At 41.4% G+C, this 15,400-nt stretch overlaps 1 long non-coding RNA gene across 1 annotated transcript; it reads left to right on the top strand.

Annotated features, from left to right (window-relative positions):
- Positions 1-210: 210 nt before the first annotated feature.
- On the top strand, positions 211-8,445 carry LOC123331008. Its single transcript, XR_006547388.1, has 2 exons — positions 211-393; positions 8,023-8,445. It is a non-coding gene; the product is annotated as an uncharacterized LOC123331008 (long non-coding RNA).
- Positions 8,446-15,400: the final 6,955 nt, after the last annotated feature.

The following is a 15,400-nucleotide window of genomic DNA, read 5'->3' as shown; positions in this document are numbered from 1 at the left end:
GCAAGGCAGATTCTTTTCTTTTTTTTTTTTAATATTTATTTTTATTTATTTATTTGGCTGTGTCAGGTCTTAGCTGCTGTGTGTAGAATCTTTAGTTGTGGCATATGGGACTTAGTTCCCAGACCAGGGATCAAACCCAGGCCCTCTGCATTGGGAGCGTGGAGTCTTAGCCACTGGACCACCGAGGAAGGCCCGCAAGGCAGATTCTTAACCACTGGACCACCAGGGAAAGCCCTCTTGCTTAGCTTTTGATCCCTGCCCTTTCCTTGAAAGCACATACTCAAGAATCCCTATTTCCGCATCTAGGGAACATGACATAAGTCAAGAGGATCAAGTGAAAAGTAAGCTTCCTTCCTGCATCTCTCCTGCAGGCATCCAGTTCACTCATAAGAGGTAAGCAGGGTTGCCAGTGTTTTGGATAAACTAACAGAAATATAAAATAAAAATATACCTGAGTCTCCTACATTGAGATGAATTCTTTACCTTCTGAGCCACCAGGGAAGCCCATATATATCATATGTACATATAAATTAGATGTATGAAATATGCATGTTTGCGGGTTTATTTTTGTTTAATATAAACAAATGGTATCACTGTCACTGTTTTGCATATTTATTTGAAAATACATGTTGGAGATGGTGCCTAACCAGTAAACAATGCTGTTTCACTTGTGGAAGCCATTCAGTATTCTGTTGTAATTAGGAAATTGATCCTCTAATTATGAACATGTAGATTGTTGCCATGTAGGGCTTTCCTAATGGCTCAGTGGGTAAAGAATCCGTCTGCAATGCAGGAGACACAGGAGATGCAGGTTCGACCCCTGGGTGGGGAAGATCCCCTGGAGAAGGGAATGGCAACCCACTCGAGTAGTCTTGTCTGGAAAATCCCATCGCCAGAGGAGTCTGGTGGGTTGTAGTCCGTGGGGTCACAGAGTCGGGCACGACTGAGCACAAAGCAGATGCTGAGGTTGTCTCCAAAGTCTAGGTACTAAATAAGTACTTGTGGGAATGCTATAGTGAATCCTGTTTTGTGTGAAACATCATAAATTATGAATATTGTTATAGGGAATATTCTCATTAGAGGAATTTCTGGGTCAAAAGGTACATGTATTTTGCCAGATATTGCTTAAGTGCTTTCCACAGAAGTTAAATCAGTTTTCACTGCCACGGAAAATATGTGGAAATGGCTGTTTGTCTAACCCTCCCCAACATGATATGTGGCTATTTGTTTTATATTTGCCAATCTGACATGTAAAAAATGGTATCTTTTACAGTAAATGACATTATGCATGTATTTATATATTTAAGAGCCATTGGTATTTCCTTTTGGGCACTATTTATGTTCTTTTCCACTTTTATATTGGATTTTGCTATTTATTATTAATTTGTAGACACTCTATATATTAGGAAAATTAACTCTCTGTGATGTAAATATTATTTCCAAGTTTATTGTTACCCTTTTCCTCTCTTTATGAGGTTTCAGTGCTATGCAGAATTCTGTCATGTTTTTTTAGGTAGTTCAATATATAAATCTGTTGCTTTATTGTTCTTGATTTTTATGTGTTACTGGGTAAGTTCTTCCCTGGTTCTAATTGTTTTGAAAATTGTCCCACATTTTCTCCTGATACTTTTATAAGTTTTCCTTTTTTTTAAACATTTAATCTAATGCATTTGAAATTTGGGTACAAATTGAAAAGAAATAATGCAGTTCCTTTTTTTTTTTTCAGATGAATAGCCAATTATCTCAATATAATTTATTTAAAAACTTATCTTATTATATCTGTCTAGATACTATAAAAAATAAATGTTGGACTTCATTAATGTTTTTCAGGACTTGTGGAGATAATATGATTTTGCTTTTCCTCTAGTAAGTGGTGAATTATTGAACAATCCTTGCATTCCTGGAGTAAATACCACTTAATGAAGCTGTATCATTTTTTATATTTTTATTTATTATTTTTTTTAATTAAATAATAATAGGCTGTGCTGTGCAGCATGCAGGATCTTAAGTCCCCAACCAGGAATTGGACCCATGCCCCCTGCATTGGATGTGCAGAGTCTTAACCACTGGGCCCCCAGGGAAGTTCCTGTATTATTCTTTTAATGTACTCCTTAATTCTGTTTGATTTAGGTCATACCTGAATGGTCTAGTGGTTTTCCCTACTTTCTTCAAGTTAAGTCTGAATTTGGCAATAAGGAGTTCATGATCTGAGCCACAGTCAGCTCCTGGTCTTGTTTTTATTGACTGTATAGAGCTTTCCCATCTTTGGCTGCAAAGAATATAATTAATCTGATTTTGGTGTTGACCATCTGGTGATGTCCATGTGTAGAGTCTTCTCTTGTGTTGTTGGAAGAGGGTGTTTGCTATGACCAGTGCATTTTCTTGGCAAAACTCTATTAGTCTTTGCCCTGCTTCATTCTGTATTCCAAGGCCAAATTTGTCTGTTACTCCAGGTGTTTCTTGACTTCCTACTTTTGCATTCCAGTCCCCTATAATGAAAAGGACATCTTTTCGGGGTGTTAGTTCTAAAAGGTCTTGTAGGTCTTCATAGAACCGTTCAACTTCAGCTTCTCCAACATTACTGGTTGGGGCATAGACTTGGATTACTGTGATATTGAATGGTTTGCCTTGGAAACGAACAGAGATCATTCTGTCATTTTTGAGATTGCATCCAAGTACTGCATTTCAGACTCTTTTGTTGACCATGATGGCTACTCCCTTTCTTCTAAGGGATTCCTGCCCGCAGTAGTAGATATAATGGTCATCTGAGTTAAATTTACCCATTCCAGTCCATTTTAGTTCACTGATTCCTAGAATGTTGACGTTCACTCTTGCCATCTCCTGTTTGACCACTTCCAATTTGCCTTGATTCATGGACCTGACATTCCAGGTTCCTATGCAATATTGCTCTTTACAGCATCAAACCTTGCTTCTATCACCAGTCACATCCACAGCTGGGTATTGTTTTTGCTTTGGCTCCATCCCTTCATTCTTTCTGGAGTTATTTCTCCACTGATCTCCAGTCGCATATTGGGCACCTACCAACCTGGGGAGTTCCTCTTTCAGTATCCTATCATTTTGCCTTTTCATACTGTTCATGGGGTTCTCAAGGCAAGAATACTGAGGTGGTTTGCCATTCCCTTCTCCAGTGGACTACATTCTTGTCAGACCTCTTCACAATGACCTGCCGGTCTTGGGTTGCCCCACAGGCATGGCTTAGTTTCACTGAGTTAGACAAGGCTGTGGTCCATGTGATCAGATTGGCTAGTTTTCTGTGAGTATGGTTTCAATGTGTCTGCCCTCTGATGCCCTCTTGCAACACCTACCGTCTTACCTGGGTTTCTCTTACCTTGGACTTGGGGTATCTCTTCACAGCTGCTTCAGCAAAGTGCAACTGCTGCTCCTTACCTTGGACGAGGGGTATCTACTCACCGCCGCCCCTCCTGACCTTGAACGTGGAGTAGCTCCTCTAGGCCCTCCTGCCCCCGCACAGCCACCAGTCCTTGGACGTGGGGCAGCTTCTCTCAGCCCCACTATGTGCGCCATTGCAGCCGCCCACGCATATCTGAGGAAATATCAATAACCTCAAATATGCAGATGACACCACCCTTATGGCAGAAAGTGAAGAGGAACTAAAAAGCCTCTTATGAAAGTGAAAGTGGAGAGTGAAAAAGTTGGCTTAAAGCTCAACATTCAGAAAACAAAGATCATGGCATCCGGTCCCACCACTTCATGGGAAATAGATGGGGAAACAGTGGAAACAGTGTCAGACTTTATTTTTCTGGGCTCCAAAATCACTGCAGATGATGACTGCAGCCATGAACTTAAAAGACGCTTGCTCCTTGGAAGGAAAGTTATGACCAACCTAGATAGCATATTCAAAAGCAGAGACATTACTTTGCCAACAAAGGTCCATCTACTCAAGGCTATGGTTTTTCCTATGCTCATGTATGGATGTGAGAGTTGGACTGTGAAGAAAGCTGAGCACTGAAGAATTGATGCTTTTGAACTGTGGTGTTGGAGAAGACTCTTGAGAGTCCCTTGGACTGCAAGGAGATCCAACCAGTCCATTCTGAAGGAGATCAGCCCTGGGATTTCTTTGGAAGGAATGATGCTAAAGCTGAAACTCCAGTACTTTGGCCACCTCATGCAAAGAGTTGACTCATTGGAAAAGACTCTGATGCTGGGAGGGATTGGGAGCAGGAGGAGAAGGGGACAACAGAGGATGAGATGGCTGGATGGTATCACTGACTTGATGGACATGAGTCTGAGTGAACTCCAGGAGTTGGTGATGGACAGGGAGGCCTGGCGTGCCGTGATTCATGGGGTCGCAAAGAGTTGGACATAACTGAGCGACTGAACTGAACTGAACTGAACTGAATTCTGTTTGGAGAAGGAAACGGCAGCCCACTGCAGTATTCTTTCCTGGAGAATCCATGGACAGAGGAGCCTGACGGGCTACAGTCCGTGGGGTCGCAAAGAGTCGGACATGACTGAAGTGACTTAGCATGCATGCATTCATTAATTCTGTTTTGTTGTTATTCTTCGTCACTAAGTCATGTCTGACTCTTTGCAACCCCATGAACTGCATCATGCCAGGCTTCCCTGTCCTTCACTATCTCCCTGAGTTTACTCAAACTCATGTCCGGTGAGTCAGTAATGCCATCCCACCATTACATCCTCTGTTATCGCTTTCTCCTCCTGCCTTCAATCTTTCCCAGCATGAGGGTCTTTTCCAATGAGTCAGTTCTTTGCATCTGGTGACCAAAGTATTGGAGCTTCAGCTTCAGCATTAGTCCTTCCAATGAATATTCAGGGTTGATTTCCTTTAGGATTGACTTCCTTGCTGTCCAGGGGATTCTCAAGAGTCTTCTCCAGCACCATAGTTCAAAAGCATGAATTCTTTGGCTCTCAGCCTTCTTTCCCACTCTCAGATCCATACATGACTACTAGAAAAACCATAGCTTTGACTATGTGGACCTTTATTGGCATAGTGAAGTCTATGCTTTTTATATAAATATTTGTAAATTATATTAAGCTATAGTTTTAGTTTTTGGTAATATCTTTGTGGTTATATTCACTTCATTAAACATTATGAAATCTTTTCATTACACACTTTAGAACACAGGAGCACAGAGTCATTATTTCTTAAGGTTTGGTAGAAGTTTTCAGTGAAAATGTTTGTGCCAGGGTGGTTTAGGGGGAGTAGCTCTTTAATATTTCCCCCCATTTTTCTGTGATACTCAGTCTATTTATATTTTCTGTCTATTCTAAGGTCAGTTTTGGCAATCCCTCATTTGAACCGGGTTCTCAAATTTCTTTTCTAGTGATATACAAGATCAGATCAGATCAGATCAGTCGCTCAGTCGTGTCCGACTCTGTGACCCCATGAATCGCAGCACGCCAAGCCTCCCTGTCCATCTCCCAGAGTTCACTGAGACTCACATCCATCGAGTCAGTGATGCCATCCAGCCATCTCATCCTCTGTCGTCCCCTTCTCCTCCTGCCCCCAATCCCTCCCAGCATCACAGTCTTTTCCAATGAGTCAACTCTTCCAATGAGGTGGCCAAAGTACTGGAGGTTCAGCTTTAGCATCATTCCTTCCAAAGAAATCCCAGGGCTGATCTCCTTCAGAATGGACTGGTTGGATCTCCTTGCAGTCCAAGGGACTCTCAAGAGTCTTCTCCAACACCACAGTTCAAAAGCATCCATGCTTCGGCGCTCAGCCTTCTTCACAGTCCGACTCTCACATCCATACATGACCACAGGAAAAACCATAGCCTTGACTAGATGGACCTTTGTTGGCAAAGTAATGTCTCTGCTTTTGAATATGCTATCCAGGTTGGTCATAACTTTCCTTCCAAGGAGTAAGTGTCTTTTAAGTTCATGGCTGCAGTCATCATCTGCAGTGATTTTGGAGCCCCCAAAAAGAAAGTCTGACACTGTTTCCACTGTTTGCCCATCTATTTCCCATGAAGTGGTGGGACCGGATGCCATGATCTTTGTTTTCTGAATGTTGAGCTTTAAGCCAACTTTTTCACTCTCCACTTTCACTTTCATCAAGAGGCTTTTGAGTTCCTCTTCACTTTCTGCCATAAGGGTGGTGTCATCTGCATATCTGAGGTGATTGATATTTCTCCCAGCAATCTTGATTCCAGCTTGGGCTTCTTCCAGTCCAGCGTTTCTCATGATGTACTCTGCATATAGGTTAAATAAACAGGGTGACAATATACGGCCTTGACAAACTCCTTTTCCTATTTGGAACCAGTCTGTTGTTCCATGTCCAGTTCTAACTGGTGCTTCCTGACCTGCATACAAATTTCTCAAGAGGCAGATCAGGTGGTCTGGTATTCCCATCTCTTTCAGAATTTTCCACAGTTTATTGTGATCCACACAGTCAAAGGCTTTGGCATAGTCAATAAAGCAGAAATAGATGTTTTTCTGGAACTCTCTTGCTTTTTCCATGATCCAGTGGATGTTGGCAATTTGATCTCTGGTTCCTCTGCCTTTTCTAAAACCAGCTTGAACATCAGGAAGTTCACGGTTCACATATTGCTGAAGCCTGGCTTGGAGAATTTTGAGCATTACTTTACTAGCGTGTGAGATGAGTGCAATTGTGCGGTAGTTTGAGCATTCTTTGGCATTGCCTTTCTTAGTCTCACCTTAATCTATTAACTTCTCCTGTATCTATATTTAACTTTCATATAAATTCTTATTTTATATATTTATGATTTTACTCTTTTAACTTCAGTTAAGTTTAAAAAACAATTAATATTGCTGCTTTTTTTTTTTTTGAAAAATTCTGTTTGGGGTTTAATTCTCAAATGTGCCACTTTAAAAAATTGTTAATTTTACTTTTATATTTAATATAATAACTTTTATAATGCTAAGATTTTGTGTTTTTATAATTTCTTGATTTGAACATTAATTATTTTACTGTTAGTCTTGCTTTTTAAAAAATTAATGTATTAGAACTTAGTACTTTTGTATGTATCTCAGATGTTTTTCTATATGAAATACAGTTACAATTTTACTTTCAATTTCCTCTTTAATCCAAAAAATGTTTAAAATGTTTATGATTTACTGGTATAGTCATATTATTAATTTCTAATTTAATTATATTAGATAAAAATAATATTTTCAAAAATTAATGTTGCCTATATCATTTCTATTTTTTGAAATCTATTAACTTTAAAAAAATCATATTTTGTGAATATTCTTGGTCACATAAAAAGATGTATCTTAATATGGAGAGTATGGAGTTATATAGGGCTTCCGAGGTGGCTCAGTAGTAAAGAATCCTCTTGCCAGTACAGGAGATGGGGGTTCAATCCCTAGATCCCCTGGAGGAGAAAATGGCGACCCACTCCAATATTCTTGCCGGGGACATGCTATGGACAGAGGAGCCTGGCAAGCTATAGTCATGAGGTTGCAAAGAGTCGGACACAACTGAGTGACTGAGCACGCATGCACACATAGGGTTACTTATATAAATTAGAGCCTTAATATGTCTGAATCCTTGGTGGAAAGACACAGGAAAAAAATATCATTTTAAAAGATGGTTTTACTACTCCTTTGTTGTAGAGAGTATTGTGGGAACACTGTTCCTAGGGTTTTAGGGAAAGAGAAAATATTGTTTTAAATTTATAGCTGTAATTTTTGTCTTTTGCTTTGTAGGTTGTAAAAGCTGTAAAGAGTCTTTTAAGAGCTGTTATTTGATACAAAAAAAGATTTTGCAGCATGCCTGATTTAGGAGTAGTAACGATTTATGTACAGGTTTTTTTTCTTTTTTTGGCTGTGCTGGGTCTTCATTGCAACACCTGGTCTTTCTCTAGTTATGGCACCCAGGCTTAGTGGCTCCACAGAATGTGGAATCTTAGTTCCCTGACCAGGGATTGAACCCATGTCCCCTGCATTGGAAGGTAGAATCTGAACCACTGGACCACCAGGGAAGTCCCCTGATATACAGTTTCAAAGTTCCACTTTCTCTGTACTAACATTCACTTATGTTAAAACTTTCAGTAAACCTGCTATATGGAGTGTTTGGGGGTAAAAAAGGAGACCTTTGTGAACACTCGAGGTAGTGGAGAGCTGCAACTGCCAGGAACAATCACAATACAAGCAGTGGTGACCAGCAGAGAAAGACCTGACTTTGGTACTGAGGACTGAGACCTTACGGCGCCATTCAATAGAGAAATTGGGTTCAAGTGTAGGTTAATTCAGGAATAGACTTGACATACCTTCTCCTGGAATATACTGGATAACACAAAACATTGAAAAGAGAAGCTACAGCCTGCTAACCCACGGGTTGGGACAATCTATCCAGCAGATATTTATTTCATGTCATTGTAAATAATAAAAGCTCATTGTTTTATTGAGTACTTGCTATTTGCCATCCACTGGCACTGGGCTGATGAATATATACATTAAATGAATTGTGGTTCAGTCACTAAGTTTTGTCTGATTCTTTGTAACCCTATGGACTGAAGCACACCAGGCTTTCCTGTCCTTCACTATCTCCCAGAGCTTGTTCAAACTCATGTCCATTGAGATGAGATGAGATGAGATGCCATCCAATCATCTCATCCTCTGCTGCCTCCTTCTCCTCCTGCCCTCAATCTTTGCCAGCAGCTGGGTCTTTTCCAGTGTCGGCTCTTTGCATCAGGTGGCCAAAGTATTGGAACTTCAACTTCTGCCTCAGCCCTTCCAATGAATATTCAGGGTTGATTTCCTTTAGGATTGACTGACTTGATCTCCTTAAAAACTTTGGATATTATACTTAAAACAAATAAAGACAGCTTTGAAAGATGGAGCAAAGAAAACAGAATAGTTAGGGACCTCAGGACCCAAGGATTGCTGTGTATTGAATTCCGTAGGTTTTCTTTTTCTTTTATATTCTCAACTGGGTCCTGGAGAAACTACCAACCCAGAAATGCCATGTCAACCCAAAAAAAAAAAAAAAAGTCTAAGAAAAATTCATTATTTCTAGCCAAAGGACAGGAAAGGAGCAGTCTAGTAAGACTGAAAACTTGTAGACAATAATGGCCCTACTGCAGTCAAATGCCTCAGGAATAACAGGCCCCATCCCCACCCTTGTCAACAGAGGTTGAGTGGAGAGCCTGGACTTCCATCCTCATCTCGCTGGAATGAGGCACCCTCCTCCCTGTGTCTGAATGATGTCAGAGAAGGTCAAGTGAGGAGCCAGGACTTTCATCCTAACCATTCTGTTCAAAAGCCCTTCATCCTCCACAGCTTCAGGCAGAGAACTTGGCTCCCACTCCACCTGGCAGTGAAAGACAGCATCCCACTCCCTCCACCGGTGTGATGTCGGAGGAAACCTGCTGAAACTGAAGCTTTCAATAAAAGGAACGATTTCATAACATAATAACCAAGATGTCTGGAACTAATTTAGAAAAAGAAACCCTACTCCCACGAATCAGGAAAGTCTCCACTAGAATGAGAAAAGGCGGTCAAACAGATGGCAAGACCAAGATAACACAGATGTTGGAACTAGCCGATGGGGGTTTTAAAGAGTCCATCATAAAAAATGCTGCAATGAAAAATTTTGAACATGCTTTAGACAAGTGAAAAAAATGGGAAATTTCAGCAAAGAAATGGAAACTATAAAGAAGAGCCAAAAGAGAATTTTAGAACTGAGAAATATAATAAAATATAAGAACTCTCTGGAAGGGTTTAATAGCAGACAGGAGAATAAATCAGTGAGTTTGAAGTGAGATCAATAAGACTTATCCAATTAGAACTACAGGAAGAAAATAAACTGAAAGAAAAAAAAAATGAAGAGAACCTCAGGGATATGTGAGATCATAACGAGTCTTTCCAGAGAAGGGAAAGAGTGTGAGACTGAAAAAGAGCTCAACAAAATAGTGGCTGAAAGTGTTCTGAACTTGGCAGAAGATATTAACCCATAGATTCAAGAAGCTGTTGAATCCCAATCAGGACAAGCCCAAAGAAATACATGCCAAGATTGATCCTAACCAACTTCTGAAAGCTAAAGACAGAAAAAAAGAGAGGAGACAGAAGTGATGTCTACAAGTAAGTAGAGTAAAAACAATTTGAATGATGTCAGATTTCTCGTTAGAAATCATGGAGGCCAAAAGGAAGTGACTCAACATTTTTGAAGCATTAAAAGAAAAGAACTGTGAATCCAGAATTCTACATTCAGTGAAAGTATGCTTCAGGTAGAAGAGGATATCAAGACATTCTCATGGAGAAAAACTAAAAGAATTTGTCAACATCAGACTAAACCCGGAAAGATAGTTAATGGAAATTCTTTAAACAGAAGGAAACTTACAAAAGGAGATAGGTGGTGTTTGTTTTGGGTTTTTTTGGCTGCACTGAATGGCGTGTGGGATCTTAGTTCCCAGACCAGGGATCGAACCTACGCCCCCTGTGTTAGAAGCTGAGTCTTAACCACTGGGCCTCCAGGGAAGTCCATGAAACTTATAAAAGGAGGAATCTTGTAACCTGAGGAAGAAGGAAGGATAATGAACAGAGTAAAAATACTGATAAATACAATTGACTTTTCTTCTCGAGTTTTTAAAATTATGTTTCTTTGTTGAAGCAAAAATGATAACATTGCCTGACATACCTCAATATGTGGACAGGAAACACTTAAGACAATTATAAATGGGGATAGATAATTTCAAATCCTGAAAGATGATGCTGTGAAAGTGCTGCATTTAATATGCCAGCAAATTTGGAAAACTCAGCAGTGGGCCCAGGACTGGAAAAGGTCAGTTTTCATTCCAATCCCAAAGAAAGGCGATGCCAAAGAATGCTCAAACTACTGCACAATTGCACTCATCTCACATGCTAGTAAAGTAATGCTCAAAATTCTCCAAGCCAGGCTTCAGCAATATGTGAACCGTGAACTTCCTGATGTTCAAGCTGGTTTTAGAAAAGGCAGAGGAACCAGAGATCAAATTGCCAACATCCGCTGGATCATGGAAAAAGCAAGAGAGTTCCAGAAAAACATCTATTTCTGCTTTATTGACTATGCCAAAGCCTTGGACTGTGTGGATCACAATAAACTGTGGAAAATTCTGAAAGAGATGGGAATACCACACCACCTGACCTGCCTCTTGAGAAATTTGTATGCAGGTCAGGAAGCACCAGTTAGAACTGGACATGGAACAACAGACTGGTTCCAAATAGGAAAAGGAGTTCGTCAAGGCTGTATATTGTCACCCTGTTTATTTAACCTATATGCAGAGTACATCATGAGAAACGCTGGACTGGAAGAAGCACAAGCTGGAATCAAGATTGCTGGGAGAAATATCAATCACCTCAGATATGCAGATGACACCACCCTTATGGCAGAAAGTGAAGAGGAACTCAAAAGCCTCTTGATGAAAGTGAAAGTGGAGAGTGAAAAAGTTGGCTTAAAGCTCAACATTCAGAAAACAAAGATCATGGCATCCGGTCCCACCACTTCATGGGAAATAGATGGGCAAACAGTGGAAACAGTGTCAGACTTTCTTTTTGGGGGCTCCAAAATCACTGCAGATGGTGATTGCAGCCATGAAATTAAAAGATGCTTACTCCTTGGAAGGAAAGTTATGACCAACCTAGATAGCATATTCAAAAGCAGAGACATTACTTTGCCAACAAAGGTCCGTCTAGTCAAGGCTATGGTTTTTTCTGTGGTCATGTATGGATGTGAGAGTTGGACTGTGAAGAAGGCTGAGCACCGAAGCATGGATGCTTTTGAACTGTGGTGTTGGAGAAGACTCTTGAGAGTCCCTTGGACTGCAAGGAGATCCAACCAGTCCATTCTAAAGATCAGTCCTGGGATTTCTTTAGAAGGAATGATGCTCAGGCTGAACCTCCAGTACTTTGGCCACCTCATTGGAAGAGTTGACTCATTGGAAAAGACTGTGATGCTGGGAGGGATTGGGGGCAGGAGGAGAAGGGGACGACAGAGGATGAGATGGCTGGATGGCATCACTGACTCGATGGACGCGAGTCTGGGTGAACTCCGGGAGTTGGTGATGGACAGGGAGGCCTGGCATGCTGCGATTCATGGGGTTGCAAAGAGTCGGACACGACTGAGCGACTGATCTGAACTGAAGGGGAAAGGACAGTAAGGTTTCCATGCTTCATTCAAACTGGTAAAATGTCAACACCAAAAACTCCCTTAAAATTAAAAGAATGTAGAAAATTAAAAATAAGTGATAAATTTCACCACCAGTTTTATACCATCATTTAAAAAAAAATGTAAACCAAAGAGCTCCTTTTGAAAAGGAGATGTGAAAGCCTCTGCTTTTTCTAGAGTGCTCAGTATGACGAAGCTAAAATTTGTCCCTGCTACTGTAGGTGGAGAGACTACATATTTACATAATTATAAAAATGGCTGTGTTCTGTATCTAAAGAGCAGCGTGCCTGTGTATAAGCATGTGTGTGGGGTATGTATGTGTGTACATGTTCGAATTTATGGCTCAACTTGTGTTTTGTTTTTTTTTTAAGTCTTTATTGAATTTGTTACAATATTGCTTCTGCTTTATGTGTCCTTATTTTGGCGACCAGGCATGTGAGATCTTAGCTCTCCCTGCTGCTGCTGCTGCTGCTGCTTAGTCACTTCAGTTGTGTCCGACTCTGTGCAACCGCATAGACGGCAGCCCACCAGGCTTCCCTGTCCCTGGGACTCTCCAGGCAAGAACACTGGAGTGGGCTGCCATTTCCTTCTCCAATGCATGAAAGTGAAAGTGAAGTCACTCAGTTGTGTCCGACTCCTAGCGACCCCATGGACTGCAGCCTACCAGGCTCCTCCGTCCATGGGATTTTCCAGGCAAGAGTACTGGAGTGGGGTGCCACCAGGAATCAAACCCACACCCCCTGCATTAGCAGGCAGTTTTAACCACTGGACTGCCAGGGAAATCCCTCAACCGGTTTTCATGACCGACTTTATGAGACTTTAGTGCTACTTCAGGACCTCCTGGTTGACAACAAGTAGCAAGCACTTGCAGAGAAGTCATTCTTCCCACTTTGACACGACAACCACAAGCCTCTGGAAGTTCGGGGGTGCAGTAGGGGGTCCAGGAGGTCAGCACTGCTCCTTGACTCTGGATTCTTCTTGAAGACTCGGGACAGCCAGGGAAGCTGATCAGATGGGAGCAAAAGGAGGGCCATTTTGTCACAGCAGTGAGACAGTACCTGCGGAACTCTGAGAAAGGACAGGGCATATAGGAGCAGGGACTGGGTACCTTAGTGGGAGGGAGGGGCTCAGTGTCTTTGTAACTGGCTCAGCAGCAAAGAATCTGCCTGCCAATGCAAGAGAGTTCGATCTCCAAATGCCCTGGAGAAGCAAATGGCAACCACTCCAGTATTCTTGCTGGGAAATCCCACGGACAGAGGAGCCTGGCAGGCTGCAGTCCATGGGGTTGCAAAAGAGTCGGACATGACTTGCGACTAAACAGCTAAAGATCCTTAAGAAAATATGGCTTCATTTTATTCTTAACTTCAGTGTAACTTTGACAGATAAGCGATAGTTGCATTCTCAGAGATCTTAAGCTGTCGCTTATTCTCCAGGTCTAGATAGCTAAACCACTTTTGAGGAGAGATCATTTCTAAACATTCTAAAAAGTTATTTATTTACTTTCATTTTCTATTATTTATTTTGGCTGCACTGGGTCTTCATTGTAGCATGTGGGCTTCTCTAGTTGCGCACACAGGCTTAGCTGTGGATATAGGATCTTAGTTCCCCAACCAGGGATCCAACCCACGCCCCCTGCACTGGGAGTACGGAGTCTTATTCACTGGACCATCAGAGAAGTCCCTCAAAAGAAATGTTTAGACTCCCTCACTACTTCTATTTATTGTCTGAAAGATTTTACTATTTGAAAATTGATCCTACTTGCAAACCATTCTCTCCCAACGTGGGGTTAAATTTTAGTTTCCTGTATTTTGTTTTATTTGAGTTGGGAGACTGTTGACCTTCATATTGATTTTTAAAAGTAATATTTTAGAGGGTGCCATTAAATCATGATTGCATTAGTTGGAATTCTTTTGGCTGTGAGTAACAGAAACCCAACTCAAATTAGCTCAAACAGTAAAGGATTGCGTCTACTTTCAGCTGTAGCTGGATTAGGGGCTCAAATACTATCTACAGGGGCTCATGTTTTTCTCCTACAATCGAAGGTTATGTCTGTATCTCATGAGACTTCCCTGGTGGTCCAGTGGTTAAGAAGCCACCTTCCAATGCAGTGGATGCCGGTTTGATCCCTGATTGGGGAACTAGATCTCACGTGTCATGGAGCAACTAAGCCTGCATGCCACAACTAATGAGCCCATGTGTTCTGGAGTTAGAGCAGCAGTTAGAGAAGCCCAAGAGCTGCTGTAGGGTAAGGGAGTTAGAGAAGGTGAGGTTTGGAAAAAGACCAAGCGGGCACTTTACAGGAACAGATCACCTTTAATGAGGCGAGAAGGGGCAGCAGTCAGATAGTGAGCGGCTGCACGGACCTGCACGGACCCGAGAAAAGAGGAAGTATATATAGGCATGTATGTGGAAAGCTACAGTCTTAAGGTGCCTGTTCTTCTCCAAGGTTGTTCGGAGTAGTTATCTCTTAAATGGCTGGGGCAAGGAATTCTGGAGCTCAGCCAGAGGCTGGACCGGCTGGGAGCTGGGCTAATCAACCTTAATGTCCATTTTTTTCCTTCGGGTGATAGAGTTCTTTGTTTTGCATAGAATGGTGGGGAGGACCCAGAGGGGAGTTTTAACTCCAGGCTATTTTGGGCCATGTAACTTTCCTTCAGCTGCAATGAAAGATCCCGCGTGCTGCAACTAAGACCCGACACAGCCAAATAAATAAATAAACAAATAAAAAGCTAATTCAAAAAAAAAGTTTTATATAAAAAATCAGTATCTATATCTCGGAGAAATCTCTCCAACGAGCAGGCAAAAGAAGTCTTAATTGAAAACTTCATTTGGCCTAGGTTAGTTCAGGTAACTGTTCGTCTAAATCAATTAACGTTCCCAGGAAAATGAATGGCCAGACCTGGTCACCTGTGGGGGAGTGAACACTGACAGTCTCACCAGACCCACTTGATAGGACTTCCCCACAGGAAAGAAGCAGTCTGGTATCAGAGTATGAGGAGAGGAATGCAAATTACACCCCAAATGATAGATGCCCAACAGACATCTAGCTATTGTGCTTGGCAATATGAGTACAGAAGTAATAAAACACATACACTACCCTCAGTGGGTTCATTTCCCCCAGTTTTCTTCCTTTTCTTTCCTTTAACAATTTAGTAAATGGCTTTACCTCATTTTTAAGGTGCTATTCCAGACTGGAGCCTTCTGATTTCTATGTGAAAGGTCTTTGAGATCTGGAGAGTTTCTGTTTCAGATTTATACTCAAGAAAAATTCCTGATCATCCTGGG

The sequence above is a fragment of the Bubalus bubalis genome, chromosome 21 (assembly GCF_019923935.1).
Source record: "Bubalus bubalis isolate 160015118507 breed Murrah chromosome 21, NDDB_SH_1, whole genome shotgun sequence".
Lineage (NCBI taxonomy): Eukaryota > Metazoa > Chordata > Mammalia > Artiodactyla > Bovidae > Bubalus > Bubalus bubalis.
The sequence above is the reverse complement of the archived record's forward strand: the minus strand, read 5'-3'. Positions and strand labels throughout refer to the sequence as shown.